The sequence below is a fragment of the Netta rufina genome, assembly GCF_964035555.1.
Source record: "Netta rufina genome assembly, chromosome: W".
Classification (NCBI taxonomy): domain Eukaryota; kingdom Metazoa; phylum Chordata; class Aves; order Anseriformes; family Anatidae; genus Netta; species Netta rufina.
Window position 1 is genome coordinate 9,357,731 of NC_140139.1, and position 20,304 is coordinate 9,378,034.

At 49.8% G+C, this 20,304-nt stretch overlaps 1 protein-coding gene across 1 annotated transcript in view; it reads left to right on the plus strand.

The window, feature by feature from the left end:
• LOC311220853 (very low-density lipoprotein receptor-like) overlaps nucleotides 1-20,304 on the plus strand; it is a gene marked incomplete at both ends in the record, with an annotated part of 391,622 nt that overhangs the window by 41,653 nt on the left and 329,665 nt on the right.

Consider the following 20,304-nt stretch of genomic DNA (forward strand, 5'->3'; position numbering starts at 1 on the left):
TTTTCTATGGGTGTTATCATCCAGATGAATGTGTTTTCTAAAGGAGTTTATGTTCCATTGAAAAATAAAAACATACACTTGACCGAGGATGTGCAGAGTGGCTTTCTTAGTGGCGGGGAGGAGGCAGGCAGGAGGGATGCTGCTCTGTGCGGGTCTCATGCAGGGTACCCACCTGGCCCTTGCTGGCCAAAACCTGATGGGCTTGTTTTTGTTGGTTATTCCTGTTTCACATAACTCTGGCTTGAGCAAACTTCCATGCCAGCTCCCATTCGATACCATCACAGTGCACGTGTCCTCAGCCAGGGAGATGGGTCCTACAGCTGGTTCAGCTCCTGCCTCTTCTGGAAGGAAACCTTTCTGGAGTGGAAACTACCAGCGTCCTGGAGCCCAGAGGCTTTGGAGAGGTACCGTAGGCTTGAATGTGACTTCCAGCCTCTTCTGCCCTTCATGTGGCTGATGGCCCTAGCAGTAGATGAGGCTTTGCGAGCATCTGGACCAGGTTCACTCAACACTACATCTTTCTGTTTAGTGGAGACATGCCCTGCCCAAAGAGATTTACTGAGATACAATATTTGGTCTGCTCTGAATGGACTGTGCCTTCAGTTGAATTCATTCCACTGAGTGCACAAACCAGCTTCAAAATGGCTTTTCATCCTATGTGAGGTTTGCATGTGAGTTTCGATTTCCAGCCTCAGCTTCAAGTGGGAGTCAGCATCAAAAGCTGAGGGTATGGTGGATGTACCTGCCCTGTTCTGCTTGATGTGCACTGAATAGAGAGGGCAGACATGAAGGCAACTTCAGCTACACTACAGTTTGGCTCCTTTCCTTTCCATTCTGTTCCAGCAGCCTTGAAATATTTAATAACCACCTCACATCTCCATGGGCCAGCAGTCAAACTAGTGTGGATGGTTTATGTTGGAGGGTTAAGGAACAGTGCTTCTGAGATGGCCTTGACACCCACCCAGAGAACACAACACCAAAGGCCCTGCAGATGATGGATAAAGCAGACAACTTTATTGCAAAAACTAACTCAACTCCTCCTTTTGTAGCACTTACCAGCAGGAGCAGGGCTGTGCAGGGACCTTGCTCTGGAAGGATTCCTCCAAGCCCAGGAGCCATTGGGTTGAGGGCCACGTTAGGCCTACAGTCAGCTGGCTAAGAAGCCGGCTTTTACTCTGGAGTAACCAAAGGTTACTTCTCATTCTTACTTCCCCCTCCCCTCCCCAAGTCTCCCTGCTGTGCTGGCATCTGGACATGGATCTTCACCCAGAAGAGCTGAGATGATGTTTTTGTCCCTGGTTCATGATACCAAGGTAGCACCAAGCCATATGGGCACACCACAGGGCTCTGCATTTAAGGGCTGTTTTGCTGATGTTTTTATTTCATTGTGTGAAGTTCAGCATATCCTGGAGGTTAAAGCCCAGAAGCCTGGAGATTTTTGTTCTTGCCCTTGCTCATCAATCAGGCAGTGAGTGATCACCAGATTGTTTAACCAGTCCTGTTTCTCAGGACCTCCACTTGTGAGAAATAGAGGATACAAACTGTAGCTCCTCCTGGGAGTGGTGCGAAGGAGAATGGAAGGGTACACCCTTAAATGAGCACACCTCACAGCAGCTTTCCAAAGTACATAATGCAAAAGGATAAAATGACCCAGCAGAGCCCAGAGGCTGCCTGTGGAGGTGTCCCCATAGGTGCAGCACTGATGGGTTTGGCACTGCTCACCAGGAGCAGCAAGGGTCTTCTGGGGCCAGGAAATCCTCTTCACACCCCATATTACCCCTTGTCTTATGAGGCTTCCTCTGGCCTTGGCTGGAGACATGTTGCTGAGCTGGCTGGCCCTTGGGCTGGACGTAGCTTGCCAGGTTGAATGTTATGGTGCTCGGCTGGAGAGTGAACTAAAACGCCTCACAGAGTGCTTTATTTTATGAGGTCTTTACTTGCATTTGTCTGTCAAAATAAAAGACCAGGCAAAACTGTTTTCAGTAAGACGGCTGGGAAAAAATCTGCAAAACTATGGCTTTTCAATACTACTGCAGCTTTAGCTGAAACATTCCAGACTTCACCTCCTGCTGAGCTAATTTTAGCCCTCATTCAATAAAAAAAAAAAAAAAAAAAAAAAAGAGAGAGAGAGAGAGAGAAAAGAATAAAAAAAAAGAAAGAGAACATGACAGAAGGATGCTGAGCACTAGCTCATCTGTGTTCCCATTCACCCAGAACTTGCTCAGCTCTAGGACTGGTAGATGCAGGTGGTGCTTGGGTAGGAAGCAGTCTGAAGGCTAAAATAGAGATAGGAGGTTAAAGTGAGGAAGAATTTCCTCTTGGCTGGGGTTTGCCAATGCTGTAAATCCATCTGTAGTGCTCAGAAAGGCTGCAGACACATCAAGCAAGGTGCTGACCTGGTCCTATTTGCTCCCGCCAGTGCCATGCACTGTGGCCGTGTGGTGGTTTTACTCGGGTGGGCGGCCGAGCTCCACCACAACCTCTCTCTCACTCCCCCTCCTCAAAGAGGAATGGGGAGAAAATACGATGAAAAGGGCTCAAGGGTTGAGATAAGGACAGGGAGATCACACAGTGATTATCGTGACGGGCAAAACAAATTCACCATAGGGAGATAGTAAGATTTATTGCCTATTACTAACAAGCTAGAGAAGTGAGAAACAAAGGAAAGAAAACAAAAGCACCTTCCCCCCCATCCGCCGTCTTCCACCTCCTCCCCCCAAGCGGCACAGGGGAATGGGGGTTATGGTCAGTCTATAGCGCTTCTTCGCCGCCGCTCCTTCTCGGTCACTCTCGTCCCCTGTGCTGTGGGGTCCCTCCCACGGGATGCAGTCCTTGATGAACTGATCCGGCGTGGGCTTCCCACAGGCAGCAGCTCTTCCAGAACTGCTCCAGATATGGCTCCGTCCATCCCTCAGGAGCAAACTGCTCCAACCTGGATCCCCCACAGGCAGCAGCGCCTGCCAGGTCACCTGCTCCTGCGTGGTCTCCTCTCCACGGGCTACAGGTCCGGCCCGGAATCTGCTCCGGCAGGGGTCTTCTACAGGCCACAGCCTCCGTTGGTGCAGGTCCACCTGCTCCACCATGGTCTCCTCCACGGGCTGCAGCGTGGAACCCTGCTCCACCGTGGTACTCCATGGGCTGCAGGGTGACATCCTGCTTCACCATGGTCCTCACTACAGGCCGCAGGGGACTTCTGCTCCGGTGCCTGGAGCACCTCTCCCCCTCCTTCACTGCCCTTGGCGCCTGCAAGGCTGTTCCTTACTCCTCTCACTCTCCCAGCTGCTGTGTGCCCAGTGTTTTTCTTCCCTGTCTTGAATATGCTCTCACAAAGGCACAAACAACATCACTTATTGACTCAGCTCTGGCCAGCAGTGGGGCCCTTACCAAACATGGGGCAGCTTCTAGATCCTTCTCACAGAAGCCACCCCTATGGCCCCCTGCTACCAAAACCTTGCCACTTAAACCCACTACAGGCCGGAGGCTTCTCCTGGTCGTATCCCTCCTGCTTTGTACCCGTCCTGCTGTGGCTGGCACCAAGCCAGACTGAAACATAAACACTCACATAAAGCCCAAGTGCTGGAGATAATTTGTCAGAAATGCAGTTATGTGGCTGCTCTTGATGTGGTCGAATTTGGATGATCCAGTAATGCCCAGATTAAGGAGCAGAACCACAGCCCGGACCTGCCCTTGGATGAAGGAGCTGTGGGCAAGGGCAGGTCTGGCTCCTTCCCAAAAGAAGACACGGCTGTCCAGCCTCTAGGTAGCTCCTGACCAGCAATATGATGTTCTTGCTCCATGCACACTCCTTGCCACAGCACCTCCCCTGGGTATGAGCACCCGCAGCACTGTGGATGTCCATAACCACCTTCCAGCAAAGCAGTGGTGGCCCGGAACCTCATGTATCATTGTGCTCTGCTGTTCCCACTCTTGCCTCCTTAGAAATCATCTTACCGAAAGCTCATTCACTTAAGAGGCTCAGACATGAGCTGGCTGAGACAGTCTCGAATCCTGATTTCCCGGTGGTATGTGTCTCCCTCCTTCCCTCCCTGCAAAAGGATTTCTCTGGAAATTCGGGATGTCTGAAATCATTCTGTTCCAGTTAACTGTAATCTTGCTTTGTACCATGGCTCCAGCGTAATCGGCACTAAAACTTGTAATAACATACTGCAACACAGTAAATTACAGCATGGTTGAGCCTTTTTTTCCAGTGTTGCTGAGCGGTAATTGAAGACTGCAATAAAGTAGGGTCAAACCATGTCACTTTTGATGATAAATCATACATGAAATATGCTCAAACTGTCAACTGCTGATAAGAGATAGTGTCTACAATGTCCAATGTACTGCAAAGGACAAAGGTGAACATCCACCATCTTGGGATCATAGGAACAAATGGTTTTCCATGGGGCAGAGCCGTGACACCTGTCTCACTTGGGTGACGCTCAGCATCGGACTCGTTCCCCATCCACCCCAAGGCATCTACCGGCTCTCATCTTTCAGGCTGTTTGCAAGTCCATGAGGTGAATGGACCCTTCTGTCCATGCAGCCCTCGGGATGATAGGGTGGTGTGGTGGTTTTACTTGGGTGGGCGGCCGAGCTCCACCACAACCGCTCTCTCACTCCCCCTCCTCAAAGAGGAATGGGGAGAAAATACGATGAAAAGGGCTCAAGGGTTGAGATAAGGACAGGGAGATCACACAGTGATTATCGTGACGGGCAAAACAAATTCACCATAGGGAGATAGTAAGATTTATTGCCTATTACTAACAAGCTAGAGAAGTGAGAAACAAAGGAAAGAAAACAAAAGCACCTTCCCCCCCCATCCGCCGTCTTCCACCTCCTCCCCCCAAGCGGCACAGGGGAATGGGGGTTATGGTCAGTCTATAGCGCTTCTTCGCTGCCCCTCCTTCTCAGTCACTCTCGTCCCCTGTGCTGTGGGGTCCCTCCCACGGGATGCAGTCCTTGATGAACTGATCCGGCGTGGGCTTCCCACAGGCAGCAGCTCTTCAAGAACTGCTCCAGATATGGCTCCGTACCATGGACTCCATCCCTCAGGAGCAAACTGCTCCAACCTGGATCCCCCACAGGCAGCAGCGCCTGCCAGGTCACCTGCTCCTGCGTGGTCTCCTCTCCACAGGCTACAGGTCCGGCCCAGAATCTGCTCCGGCAGGGGAAGCTTCTAGATCCTTCTCACAGAAGCCATCCCTATGGCCCCCTGCTACCAAAACCTTGCCACGTAAACCCACTACATGGGCTGGTGGCTCCACACCGTTCAAAGAGTGAGGCCTTGGAAAAGTATTTGCTTTATGCTAGTTGCACTTTGCTCTCAGAGTTTACCGGTGGAAAGGTGCCCTGGTAGGGCTTAACTCGGTGTGAAAGCAGTAGCTCAGCCATGTCTATGTGCATGTCTGGGTTTGCAAGGGCTTCCTGGAGACAAAGTAGGGAAGAACTGGTTTGAGATAAATTATTAAAAACCACCTGCACGTGGAAACAGCGTTTGCTTTGTGTTGTCTATGCATGCTTAAAAATATGTGCTGGTTTACCGGGCACAAGTTTGGAGGCAAGATGTCAAGATGGGGGTAGATCCCTGGTGGTTTAGGGGATGGGGGTTGAACAACTGACTGGGGGGAAGGTGTAGTATGAAGCGATGCATGGAGCTACTCCTGGCCATCCTTCTGCATGGTCATGGGGACTCATGTTGGCCTGAGCCTTTTGGGGGCAGGCATTGCAGAGGGAATTACCTTGTCCCAAGTAATGTGGGGATGACAGCAAGGCCAGGATCAGGCCTGTCCCCCCTGCAGCCCATGGAGAGAGGGGTCTGTCCCCCTGGTCCTGCTGTGCCACCAGCCCCGACACTGCAGCAGCATGGGCATCCGTGCGTTGGCGCAGCAGAACCAGAGGGACATCCCTGGGCACTCCAGTGAGTCACAGCATAACTCTTTGGGCAGCTTACAGATGAAATGAAACAAAAACCTAAACACTTGAGAGGCTCAGATAGTTCTTGTGGTTAGCAGGGAAGTCACCACTGTGTCATGTTTACTAGCCGAAGTCCCTGACATCAGCTCTGGGGGAAAACCCCAGGATGTTTTCCTCTTCATCATGTTGACTGGACCATCATCATGGCCTGCCAAAGGTCTCCCGGCGATGAACCAGACCATCCTCTTTTTTAGCACTGGTTTTGGAAAGGCGAGAAGCTCCAGTGCTCAGACATCAGTCTGTCTGTCAACACGCTGAGTAACTCCCGAACCTTGTGACAGTATTAATCAGACCTGAAAGCAAGGTGGAAATCTGAGGGGGAATTCAGTTTGTGCTTTCAGAGAAAAACAGAAAGTTGGATGGAGGGAGAAGACCCCAATTAGCAGCTGCTCTGGGGCAGAGGCAGGTGGAGTTGTGCCATAGTTCATCCTCCTTGAGGGGACAAGTGTGAGAAACAAAGTTGTGTTTTTGCAATAGAAGGTGTTTTTGCAGTGGAAAATTCCACTAACCTTGCATATTCAAAAGTGATTATGTGGCACAGCAGTGGGGAGTATGTTAAGCAGATAAGGGGAAGGTCCCACTGTCCCAAAATAAGGAGGATAGCTAAGGAAAACAGGATGAGCAGTACGAAATCAGTAAAAACAAAAATCACAGGCCCTCTAGTCATGAGAGAAGAAGGGAAAAAAATGAAAAGGAGAAATTAATGGTTGGTCAAATAAAATTGTACATATATGGTACAGAAGTGCATCGAGTAGGTTGTGAACCTGTAGTACTCAGCCAATGAGGAATCAGGGGAGAAATCAGGTGTCGGGTAATAGGGAATATAAGGTTATGATAAACTTTTATTGTGTGCTCCTGCTTGCAGGAAACCCGCCATTGCAATCGTGAATAAAATAGCTTCACAGAAGGTCCTGTCTGAAGAAAATTATTGAGATTTTTTTCTCACACTAGGGTGGGCTTTGCTGCCCTGGGCTGGGGCACTGAAAGTAGCTGAAACACTACGGGGTCCTCTGATGTTCTCCACTCACCCACAACCTACAGCTCAGGCCACGGGCACCAGCAGGAGATGGGACTCAGATCTCCTCCAGCCAGCAGGAGCTGAGCCCTGCCGAGTCCAATGCTGTGAGCAGATGCTCAGAGCTCTTGGCTCCATCACTGCTGAAGGAAGGGAGATCCAGGCTTGCTGGGTGTTTCAGCAGCTCTAAGAACAAAACCTGGCTGGTCTTGTTGGCTTCAGTGGGGGCCAGCTGTTCGCAGTGTTTCTTCGTATCAGACAGAAACACACCAGTGTAAGACAGATGACTGACTGTACGGGTGCTGCTGGTTACTAGGGTTACAGTGCACACAAGGAAAAGGAAAAAAAATCTCATATACAGCAAGCAACTAACTATTAATTTTGCTGGAGAGGCAATATTTAAGGCTGTCATTACTCTGGATGTATTTATATGTGTATGCTCTGTCCTGTAGAAAACACATATGATACTCTGATACTGGTGGATAACTGGAGCTGGGCTGTGCTGGGACACCAGAGATCTGGGGGTGTCCCTGACCTTCCTTGCAGCTGGCCAGCTGAGAATGCCAATCTGAATGTGCTCAAAATGAGGGAAAAATCCCATTCCAACCCCAAAAGTATCTGTTTTGCACAAAGGACTCTGCAAAATAAAGGAGCAGAAGAGCCCCATCACTCAGCCAGTGAAAGGACTTAATCATCCCCCAGTGTCGCACCCACTGAGGCTCATCAGCTCATTTCAGAGACAACCTCCAGGGGAAAATGGGTCAGAAAACAAGTATTGCCTCCCATCTGCAAGGCAAACTGGGGCTGAGAGCTTGGAAGAAGAGAAAAATGGAGACATAAGCCAACCAACATAGGGCAACCAACTTCCCTGATTGTGACGGGAGCTGGGGAAGCAGAGGATGGGCAGGATGCGTGGCTGAGGTGGCCAGGGGCTATGCTCAACTGGTCATTGGGCTTGTCTGCAGAATGAAAGGGCGCAAAGGTTTGGTGCAGCAAACCCAAACTTCTGGAGACGCCTCAAACTGGAAGTGCTGTTTACTCCTTCCCCTGCAAGTGTGGGCCCTGCGGTTTGATTTTCCTGCCCAGCACGCCATGGGGAAGCTGAGACTAATGTCATGGTGGGAGAACTCTCTGCTTTTAATAACTGATCGGGGGGGAAGAGCTGGGCAGCAGCTCCCCAACCTGATCTTCATGCAAGGGCCAGGATGAGCAGGGCTGGAGGGAGGGCACTGCCTGGGGATGGGCCCCGTAGGGTGCTGCGGGGGCTGTGGGGGCTCAGTGCCCTCCCATACAGGCAGAGTGGGTTGCTTTCATCTTCTTGGCTAGAACATCTGGAGCCTGGACTCGTAAAACTTTCATTGTTACTTTAACCCTTCAGGCCCTTTCTGCGAGTTGGGGCTCAGCACAGCATCGTTGGTTGGAGGCACCATTTTAGGGGGCATCCTACAAACACAGTGCTTCTTGGGACCACCGAGGTCTTTCACAAGGAAGCATCGTGATGCCTGGCAGCGTGGCTCCAGACTTGGATGGATATTTTGCACAGTCAACCCTGATGTTCCCCATCCAAAGCCTTTCAGTTCTGGGAGGTCATGCTGAGTTCAGGAGGCAAATTTCTCACCTGGGGAATATTCTTGTTGCAGGAAAGCAGATCTCCAGATAGGGACCTGCTCACAGCTTGGGAAACACCAGGAAGACAGAGACAGGGCAATTTTGGTGTTCAGAGCATTCAGTACATTCTCCTCCTTCCAATAGAGATGGACAGGCCAGTAAAATAACCTCAGCTGAAGCAACCAGGGGCACAGCATTGTGGTAAAGCAGAATTCAAGGAATGTCTAAAATGGGACTGAAAGTGGAGATGGTCAACAGCAAGAGCAGCAAACCACAGGAAACAGTGAATCTCTGTCATATGCTCCTGCCCCAAAGTCTCAGCTGCTTTTCTAAGCTCCGTGTGCAGTTCCCACACAGGGGCTCTGCCTGACACCCCTGGGTGCCCCCTGAAGCTCACTGATGCACCTCACCTTTGCTGAAAGCACACACACGTATCCAGTCTCCTGACCACAGGAGAAATGTGAAAACATGAACTAAGAGCAGGCTGAAGACCCAGAGGCTGGATGGCCAAAGGATGAAAAGGTTTTTAGGTGCTATCCTGATGTTTCAGTCAGCCTGGGTGATTTAATTTTCTAAAAATAGTTGGGTTGTACTCTGGGACTCCTGATGAGGGCTTTCTGACACACTGGGTCAGCCCCAGGCTTGAAAAGCCCAGTGCTATGCAAAAGCTTGTCCACCAGACACCAGAGCCTCCTAACCTGAATGATGTGAGGGATTCACATGGCCCAAAGGAGCTGTACTGGGCTGTGTGATGGGGCAGGGGAAAGGCTGGGGGACCTCCTATGCAGAGAAGTCTCACTGCCTTATCATTCCACAGCCACTTCTCTCCTTAAGCATCATATTCCTGCTCATCTATGTTATTGCTGTGGCCAACACCAACCTGTGTGCACTGACCAAGCCATGGGCTGGTTATCAGCACCTCTGGCAGCTGTGATGGCTTTCCTCCACCAGCAGAAGTTATTTATTTTAGAAGCTCACAATCGCTTCTTCCCAGCTCTGTGCTGGAGATGAAAGCTGACCAGCTTCCCAAAGGATAACGCACCACGGGAAGGATGTCTTCAGAAGGCACCTTAGTGCCCCGCTGCTACTGGGGATCGTGAAACCTCCACACCAGGAGACTTCAAAGAGGGCATGGCACCCTAGGATCCATGCAGCAGGAAGGTGAAATGCCCTTCCAGTTCAGGCATGCCTCCAAGTTTGCTAAAAAACACTTCTTAATAATCTGTGATTGAAACTGTAATTGTCATTGCTCTGAACAACCCCATCCACAAGTCCAGGCATGGGGAGCGCCTGAGCAGACGAGGCTGGTGCACTGCATGCTGTGCACAGCCCAGCCTGGCCCTTCCCTCCTGTACCCGTGGTCGGCATTATTTGGGCTGCAGAAACTTGTTCTGGTCCCTGCTGCCCTTTCTGATGGGGCCAAATGTGTGCTGGGGTCCTGGGGCGTGCAGATGCTGGAGGGAGGCTGATAGGGTCCTGTGGCACCAACCACGGTGCTTGGCCTCGCTGTTCCCTGCACCACTGCTGCAGACGCTACCAGTGGTCTGGTGGCCATCCCTGCTCTCTCCCTCCTGCCCTCGCCAAGGTCAGCTTGCTCCATTCTGTTCCTGAATTGCAAAAAGGACCTTTCATCCTTTTTGAATTCAGGTCTCAGCTGCTTCTGCAAGGTGCTTAATGCAGACAGCAGACCTTGAAAGCACCTGGCATGTTTGCAGGGAATGTCTGGGTCCTAAAAGGACCAGGGTTTATGATACTGCTGGTCTCCTACCTCCCTAAATGCCACCTCATGTGGCCCTATACCACGCACAGCCCCAGGAGCTGGTGCAGGACCCACAGCACACATGGGGCATCTCCCACCCCGGGATACTGGGGTCCTTCCTCCACCCTGGGCTGTTTGATCCAGCAATCTCCCAGAACATGTTCCTGCTCTGAGCTCTTATTTCCAGAGGAGCTTCCACTCCTTCAGGTGCCCTCTTACCCCTGGGAGAGCCAAGCCCTCTCTCCTAGCCCCCACTCTGTGAAATGTGGGATGCTGTTTTCAGCTTTCATTGTTCTCAGGTGTTTTTGGACCTTATTAAATAACATTGCAAATGATGATGTTAATTAAAATTCCTCCAAACCGCTCCCTGCTCACCCTCATCTTGTAGCCCCTCCTTAAAACCTCATTCATTTTTGTGACCTTCCCAAGCTGAGACTCTCCAGACCCAGCTTTGTAGGGTTTCTCTGTGCCACGCGCCTCCTCTGTAAAAAGCTCTGAAACACAAAGAGCTGTCTGCACACCAAGACTTCTTCTTCATCACTGTCTCGCTATCATCTTGTCTGTCCTTGGAGTGCAAGCTTGAGGAACATGAAAAGAATTTAGACAGGATTTATCTCACTTATACTGGTCTTTATCTGTGCCAGGAACGCAAGAGCCTGCACTATTGGCGGGTGTATAACAGCTCACCAAAACAATTCTTCATCTCCTGTGTCCAGGACTGTTACTGTGCATGTCTCTTTGAAAGACAACATTTTAGGAACTCAGCTCCCATCTGTTCTGCATGGATGTCAAATAGCTGAAATAATGTCTGTAAAACCCCCGTCTTTTTTTAGTTATTAATCTCTATCCTGTGTTTTTGCCCACTGCATGTGCAGTGTATGTGTTCTTTGGAGATTTGTTAGCCTTGCTGGAGGAGCAGAACATTCCCCTGCAGGAAGATGGGCATGCAAACAAGGAAGAAAACTGTCCTTAAAATTCAAAATTCATCCCAATGAAGGAAGAAAAATGAACCGAATACTAGAAAATGGGATTGGAAGAGATCACCAAAAATCAGTAAGTCCACCCCTAAACTGAAGGGCAATTCAGCTGTCTTTAAACCCCCAATGACAGGTGTTTTTCCAACCCCTTCTTGAAAATCTCATGTGAAACTATTTTTTTTCAGACAATTTTCCAAGCCTTAATTATTTCCTGCACTGTTAAATTGCCCTCTGTAACCCAGGCTGTATCTTCCTTCCTGCAGTTTAAGCCTCTGATTTCTTAGTCCTTCCTTTGTGATTATGAAGGGTTTATTTCCTTTCTCTTGGTAGCTATGTTTTAGGATTTACTATGTCCCCTCTCTGTCTTTTTTTTTTCTTCTCTAGACTAAACAACCCCAGGTCCTTCAAACTCTGGGATATCTTCTAATTTTCTGAGCACTTTACAAATTGTCTTCCAGACTTCCTCTATTACTAGTTCACCACCTTTGTTACTAAATCATTATCTGACATTTATCATATATTAATTATGGAGGTCAATGTTATTCATTCCATTTTTTATTCCTATTATTATTGTAGAATTATTATTACAGAACATAACAGTTGTTGCCCAGCTATCAGCCAGCTCTGTATGGCTTTGCAGAGGTAGGGATGGTTGTGTTAAGGGCAGCTGTTCCCAGGGCCAAATAGCCACAGGACCGTGGGGAGCCCTGGGATCTTTTTGACAGAGCAACAAATTGCTGTGTGTGCATTGCATGCCTGTTAAAAATGTTTTGAGGGCAAAAAGGGATTTTGAAACATTTTTTTTTTCTGCTTGAAAGGTGCATCTTCGGTGGAGATATCTGCCTGGGTTTCTGTGAGAGCTCCATTTCCTCCCCTGTGGATTTTAATTCAGGCCATTTGATATGCACTAAAGTACACCTATCCACATCTTCACTAGCATTTTTGGTGGCATCAGCTACATCGATGGTGGTGACCCCAAATCCAGCTGTTTCCAGCCCACTGTCATATCCCCTGCCTTCCACTAAGATGAGGGTGTGTGGCTTTCCACTGCCCCAGAAAATGACCTTTGGAACAAACCTTTGGCAGCTCCAGATGTGGGATGAAGGCAGGAATTCCCTACGGAATGCGGGTGGCTGTGCTGACCCCACACCACAATCCCACCTCCACATCTGCACAGGGGCTTCTGGCCCTACTGGGGGGGGGGGCAGCCATCATCTTATCTCCTTCCTCTGCCTTATCTGCTTCCAGGAGGAAACGCGCATCCTGGGAGAAGGACTGGGTGGCTCAAAATGGAGTGGGGGCTACCTGGGGGCTCCCAGCCTGCCCACAAAGCCATCTGGGAAGCAGCACCAAGATCTTATCCGGCACCTCAGAGGCAAAACAAAACAGTGAGGGACACGAGGACCTGAGATGACCCTGCTGGGCAATGCCTGAAAGCTGCAGCTCCTGGGAAGGGGGGCAGCATGAGAAAGTGGGTCAGGGCTGGAAACCCAGAGAGGAACCTGTCCCAAACTACCCAGAGTCTGCAGGGCGAGGTGGCTGCTCGTGGGTGGGCGATGCAGGCACGGGGCATGCCCCTTGCAGGACCAGCGAGGCACACGAGATGGGGTTTGCACCATGGCAATGCAGGGACAAACCTGCTGATGCACATCCTCATCCCACGCACCAGTAGTCCCACACAGCAGCGTGCAAATTATTCCCCCCCCTTCCCCCTGGTGAGCCCCCAGGCTGATGTGTTGCTAGGGGTTGTCACACAGAGAGGGTGGAAGCAGGGAACAGAGGCCACCGGCTGTCCTCCAGAGACCCCAGCTGAGTGCCCTGAGATGGTGCCCCGCTGTCTGGGCTCCCTTCCAGCCACGTCATGGGACTCCCAGCAAATCTCCCGGGGCAATTTGATCCGTTGAGCGACAGCACCTATCACTCTGACACCATGGGTTTTCCACGGTTCAAGGAGCCAAAGTTCATTGATAATGGTCCTGGCAGCTGGGGCACGCCGGGGGCTTGTGCCACCCGTCGAGGGATAGCATGGTCGAGGGACAACATGGGTCGCCTGGAGAAGTGGGGCAGAAACACGGCACTGTGGGGATGAGGCCACTCTGCATCCTCTGCATAAAATATTGAGTCCTGCTGCTGTAATGAATCGGGAAAAAAAATAACCCTCATGATACATTCTATGAAAATAAAAGAGGTTATATTGCTGCTAGTGGATATTAGCAGTTTTTATTTCACGGAGCAGTCAGACTTGATGATGAAACTCTGTCTGAAGCTTCACAGAGACAAATTACATGTTTCCCAGTAGTCCTTGAATGGCTATCAAATGTGTCATAGTTAGGAGCCAGCCTAGAGGGACTTTTTCTCCAGTAGCTCCCATTCCAGGAAATGAGTCTGCCCATGTGCATTCGCTAAATTTGTCAGTGATCTAGGATGCATCTTTGTTAAAATTAGAGCACTTTGCTAAGGTTTCTAATAACTCTTGAGTAATTGAGGAGGTGAAACAGACAGGTGGTGAAGCCTTATGTCCATTCTCAGAAGAGACAACCAGCTTGGTGGGAAGCACTGGGAGCTCTCCATTGCACTGGGGGCAATGCCTCACTGGCTGGCCCTCCACCAGGGGCTGGCAGAGAAACCCCCACGTGCAGCATGAGGTAGGAGCCGCCTCTTGCACCACTTGAGTGCTGTATGGTGTGATATCCACCAACAAAAACACCAAAACTTCTCCAGTTTCCCCTTTGTACTCCCTGGGCTGGGCCAGATGCAGGCTGAGCCCAGGGCAGGATGGGGAAGGGTTGGGAAGCCCTCTGCTGCCCCAAAGCAAATATCCAACGTGAAATAAATGTATGTTCGAGCCACCACATCACCATTCCAGGCTGGCCTGGAGATGGCTTTGCAGATGTGCACTCATTTTGTTAGCAGGTTGCTTTGGATTTGAAGGCACAGGGAGATGGACTGCTTGTCTTTTGTGCATTAAAAGAAGGGAGCCAGGGAGATGAGTGGCTGAGGTGCTGCAGGTCTGGTTGAGTGCCACTGGATGGAAATGCTGTGAGGAGAGCTTCTCCCACGGCCTTCCAGCATTTCCTTGTGGATGAGGCTGGCCAATGCCAGCAAACTCACAGAAAGAAGTTAAAAAAATCCAGGGCCCCACCTTGTCTCTCTCCCCATTAACTCCTTTGACCTTGGAAAAAAACAAAGCAAAACAGGGCTGGGTTCAGATTCAGTTTACATTGTAGATAAAGTTCAGCCTACTTCTAATTTTGTCCCAGCAGTTCCCACCAGAAAACAGGCTCCAGCACGGTGCCTGTCCGACAGCCAGTCCTGGACCGCTCCCCTCCACCAGCACCCCCGTCCCCAAAAACCCCACCACCAGCCAGGGTGTCCAGATGGGACAGCGAGCATCCCGGCCATCCACAGGAGCATCTCCTTCATGTGGGGCCAATTTTCCCCCTGCTGTGTCCAGCAGGGCCATCCTGGGCTGTGCCAGGTCTTCAGATGACACCTTGGTCAGATGTGCCTTCACCCAGGCTCCCCCGGTTTCTTTTTTCCTTGGTCCATTTGGTCCAGCACTGTGGGGACAAATAGGTGGAAAGGAGGGGACGCAAAACCAGCATGCCCCAGGCAAGGTGTTTGCAGCAGCAGAAAGCATTAAAATGGGAGAAAGCTCTTGTGGAGGGTGCTAAATCAGAAATATGGGGACCAGGGATGCCCCCCGAAAAGAATGTGGTAGTGGGGACTGGCACAGAACAGTTTGTGGTCCCTGAGACATCCTCAGCTGGGGAAAGGGATGACAGAAGCTGCGGAGGCCAAATGTGCCAGCATGGAGCTGGGGAAGGGAAAGGTTCATGCTATTTGGAAACGCAGGAGAGAGCAAAGAGAGCTTTAGTTAAAGGACAGGGAGCAAATGGGGAATAAACAGGTATATGGGGCTGAAAAGTCAAACCTAAGGGTTATTTAGGATTAGCCCCTCTGATACCTGTAAGCCCCAGCAGCACCACTTGTAAAAGTGCTCACAGAAGCAGCAGAAGTGCAATTTTGGATAAAGAACATGCAATGTGCAGTGACTATAAAAACAGTGACCACAAGGCAATTGCTACGCAGTCACTCTCCCAAATGCTTTTTCCTGTCCCACCAAAAAAAAAGACTGTATGTATCTTAGGAAACCAGCACAAAGCCTGGTCTTCCAAAAGTACCAAGCATGCTGCATGCTCGTGCTCTACAAGAACTACAGCCCAGGCCTGCAAACTGGGGTTTGATTTCTTGCAATAGCTGTAAAACACAGCCCTGGAGACAAAAGTTACCTTAGCTGTAATCAATACGCAAGCTGTATTTCACAACCTTTGCTGTCTTTCTCTCCCCAGAGCAATATTTTACAGCATTTGCCCTCAAACCAGTTTTTCATAACACAACACGTGTAATTACCAGCATACAGGTTTTTGTAACCCATCTCCCAACACACCTTTAATCCTACCTGCCCCTCGCCCCCTTCTCCTCCAACCTCTGCCTTACCAGAATGGGGCTCTTCCAGGCTTGCTCCAGAAGGTGAATTTGAGCTCTTTTGAGCTCAAAATCCAGAAATGTCAAAAACACGATTTGAAAAGTGCAGTCTGAGCTGTCAGGGTGCTCTTCTCATTAATTTCAGGTAACCACTGGGACGTGCAGGGCACAGCTGGACAGCAGATCTCCCCTCCTGTGGGGGAAGGATTCGGGGGATGTTATCTAAGCAGAGGTAGGGAATGCTGGTCAGGATCAGGCAGTGCTCTCAGCACCCCTTTCACAAAGCAGAAACATTTCCCGGGAACGCTTGATGGGAAGTTATTGAAAAGGTCTGTGCTAATAATATGAAAACACTTTGTTTAAATGTTATTGCTACAGCAACATAACATACACTGAAATGAAGCACTTTGTTTGGTGAAAAACTCAGACGATTTAGGACAGAATGGAATTTGGAAATCTCAGCATTTCTCTTGAGAGGGACTTTGCATTTTTTTCCCCATGAGCGCTATGGCATGGCTATAAGTGATGCTAAGTAGTTAGCCTGCTTTCATTTGGTGCTCTATGAGGCATCAGTTTAGCACACAACCCACCAAGCCTCTGCCCCTGTGAGGCACCAAGCTCATGCTCAGCTGCAAGGACAACTATTGCAGCTCTCCAGGAGCCGTTTCCATCTCCAGAAATGCTTAAATTGTTAAATCACATGCCTGGATGGGATATATATATATTTTTTTTTTTTTTTTTGCAGAAGTTAGGCTCTAGGCATTAATTCAGAAAAGTCCTGTGGGCTGGGATAGACACAAAGCCTGGCTCAGTAGTCATATTTAAGTAGCCACATGAGTCTCTGGCTTTGTAATTGGTGAGCAACAGTGTAGGTTTCAAAAGGAAGAGGCCATATAGCCTTGTGGTGTATGTTATTGTTGGACCCTTGTTCTTTTTGTTGCACCTAAACCTTAAAAGCATGGTCCTTTATATATGGCAAAAATACTACTTGTGTCCAAAATGCCTAAAACCATCAGAAAATTGCCCCAAACTGCCCCCCACCGATCAGGGTGACTTTTGCAAGGCTGTGTCTGCACCCCAGACGAGGTTGTACATCCATGCATGTGGATGCATTAGGATGCTCCGGCACCACACGCATAGATGGCTACATGTGCACATGTGGTGCCTGTGCTAGCCTAAAGCTCTCAACAAAACCTTATTTTCTGCAGGCTTTTAGACAAGGCTGCCATGGCAGAGCGCAGCAGGTTGGAGCCCAATCACAGTGGGGGTGCTGGTGCAGCCAGATCTGAAGGCTCCATGCACCCCGATTCCGAAGAGAAAAATGCTGAGTGCAGCTCCGACTCTGTCACCAAAGCTGAAGCAAGCTGCTAACAAATGCAGCCTCGGAGAAGGGTTTAATTACAAAAGCAGTGAATAAGGCCGTCCCACGCTGCCAGTTAATGGCCTGTTTTTACTTTTGTCAAAGCAATAATCATTTAAACTACATTTCAGCTCACAAACACGGCAGCAATGCTATTATGTTAAGTGTGAACTCGCTTTATCACTTAGATAGGATTTATATTTGTTATCCATTTTGCCACTAGCACAAGCATTTAAAAACTCCACTCATTACTCAGTATTAGAAGCAGAGCTGCTGGAAGAGGAAAACATCCGTTATTTGCAGGTTTACCATGCTTTAGGAAAGTAAAGCATACTTGCTCTGATTCATGGGGTTCCTTTATTTGCTGCTGCCTGGGTTTCTGGCAGCCACGAGGAATTCACAGAAATATTCCTGCGTCTCGAAAGCTTCAGACCTGCATCAATGACCACCGATCTGCTTCCAAGCCTCCTGTTTGCTGCATGCTGTTCTCACTGAGAACGTCCTGGCGACCCAGGGCCCAGCCCTGCTTTTGGCTAGGCTGCCCTGAACTGAAGCTGGTTGGGCTGCTGCAGTGACAGCGAGCACGGACATGGTGATTGCTTTCCCCTGCACCGCCCTCAGAAAAACCCAAGAGTCCACTGAGTGCAGAAGGGCTGAGCAGGGTTTGCATCACCTTTCCCATGAGGATGCTCAACTCATCACTTTACATCTGTGGATGGGAAAACAACAGCCAAGAGGAGTTTTTTTTTGCTAGCTGTGCTCCTGCTGAGTGACCACGTTGCTGCAGACACGCCGGTACAGGAGACGAACCCCGGCCAGTGGCGGGATCCACCTCCTCCCACCCCCTCCTCTATTTATTTTGCATCCCAGCCGTGCTGCAGCGAGCTGTGAGCACACACGCACGGTCACGTAGGGCGTTTTGCAAGAGACAATGGGCTTTTCCAACAGCAGCAACCTGCAATTTTCTGTCCGTAACTTGGGAGCCTGATAACACAAACCACTCAAATCAAGTGACCTGCGGCTTCCTGGGTGAACACACGCATTTCAATTAGCTGAAAACCCTCTCTAATTGACTCTGGCTAGGCTGAGAAGGGTTTTCCAGGGAAGACTGCTTAGAAAAAACAGAGGTTTATTTTATTATTATTTTATTATTTTTTTTAACAGATTGCATCGAGTAAAAGCTCCGAGCCGTGATGCACCACAGGGTTGGTCCCATCCCTAGTACTGAGCAGTGACGAGTCGCCAAATGGAGCTGCAGAATCATAGAATCATAGAATATCCCAAGAAAAGAGACACATAAGGATCATCAAGTCCAACTCCTGGCACCACATAGGTCTGCCCAAAAGTTTAGACCATGTGACTAAGTGCACAGTCCAATCGCTTTTTAAATTCAGACAGGCTTGGTGCAGTGACTACTTCCCTGGGGAGCCTGTTCCTGTGTGCGACCACCCTCTCGGTGAAGAACCTCTTCCTGATGTCCAGCCTAAACTTCCCCTGCCTCAGCTTAACACCGTTCCCGTGGGTCCTATCACTGGTGAATAAGGACAATAGGTCACCTGCCTCTCCACTCCCCCTCGCGATGAGGTCCCCCCTCAGCCTCCTCTTCTCCAGGTTGAACAGGCCAAGTGACCTCAGCCGCTCCTCATACCTCTTCCCCTCTAGGCCCTTTACCATCTTCGTCGCCCTCCTCCACTCTCCAACAGTTTAACATCCTTTTTGTACTGTGGTGCCCAGAACTGCACACAGTACTCAAGGTGAGGCCGGACCAGCACAGAGTAGAGCGGGACAATCACCTCCCTCGACCGACTAGCGATGCCGTGCTTGATCCATCCCAGGATAAGGTTGGCCCTCCTGGCTGCCAGGGCACACTGCTGGCTCATATTCAACTTGCTGTCAACCACAACCCCCAGATCCCTCTCTGCAGGGCTGCTCTCCAGCGTCTCATCACCCAGTCTGTACATATAGCCAGGGTTGTCCCATCCCAGGTGCAGGACCTGGCACTTGCTCTTGTTAAACTTCATGCGGTTGGTGAACGCCCAGCTCTCCAATCTGTCCAGATCTCTCTGCAAGGCCTTTCCACTCTCAACAGAGTCCACAACTCCTGCAAGTTTGGTGTTGTCGGCAAATTTGCTCAAAACACCTTCTAGTCCTACATCCAAATCGTTTATAAAAACATTGCAGAGGACTGGCCCTAAAATGGAGCCTTGAGAGACCCCACTAGTGACCGTCCACCAGCCAGATGTGGCCCCATTTACCACAACCCTTTGAGCCCTGCCCGTCAGCCAATTGCTCACCCATCGTATGATGTTTTTGTTTAGCTGTATGCTGGACATTTTGCCCAGTAGGATCCTATGGGAAAGCGTGTCAAAAACTTTGCTGAAATCCAAAGAAATCACATCATCTGGTTTCCCTTGATTGACTAGACGGGTGATCTTATCATAAAAGGAAATCAAATTTATTAGGCAGGACCTACCCCTTGTGAACCCATGTTGGCTGGGACCAGCGACTGCATTGTCCCCAAGTGTGCCTCAATAACTTTAAGAATCATCTTCTCCATGATTTTACCAGGCACTGACGTGAGACTGACAGGCCTGTAATCGCCAGGGTCTTCTTTCTTGCCCTTCTTGAAAGTTGGTACAACACTTGCCAGCTTCCAGTCTACTGGGACCTCTCCAGATTCCCAAAACCGTTGAAAAATAATTGAGAGAGGTCCCACGATGATGTCAGCTAGCTCTCTAAGCATCCTGGGATGAATCCCATCCAGACCCATGGACTTGTATGGATCCAGGTGGAGCAGCAAATCCCGTACATGTTCAGGGTTGGTTAGGAGTTTGTCATTCTCACCGTTATGGTCCTCCAGCTCAGGGCACCCTGGGTCCCGAAGCCCATCATCAGCATTGAAGACAGAGGCGAAGGCATTAAACGTCTCTGCTTTGCCTATGTCCTTGTCTGTGAGAAGACCTTCTCCATCAAGTAGTGGACCTATGTTTTCTTTGGTTCTCCTTTTTCTGTTCACATATCTAAAAAAACCTTTTTTATTGTCTCCCACAGACATGGCCAGCTTCAGCTCTAGTTGGGCTTTGGCCACACGAATTTTCTACCCTACAAACACAAACAGCATTCC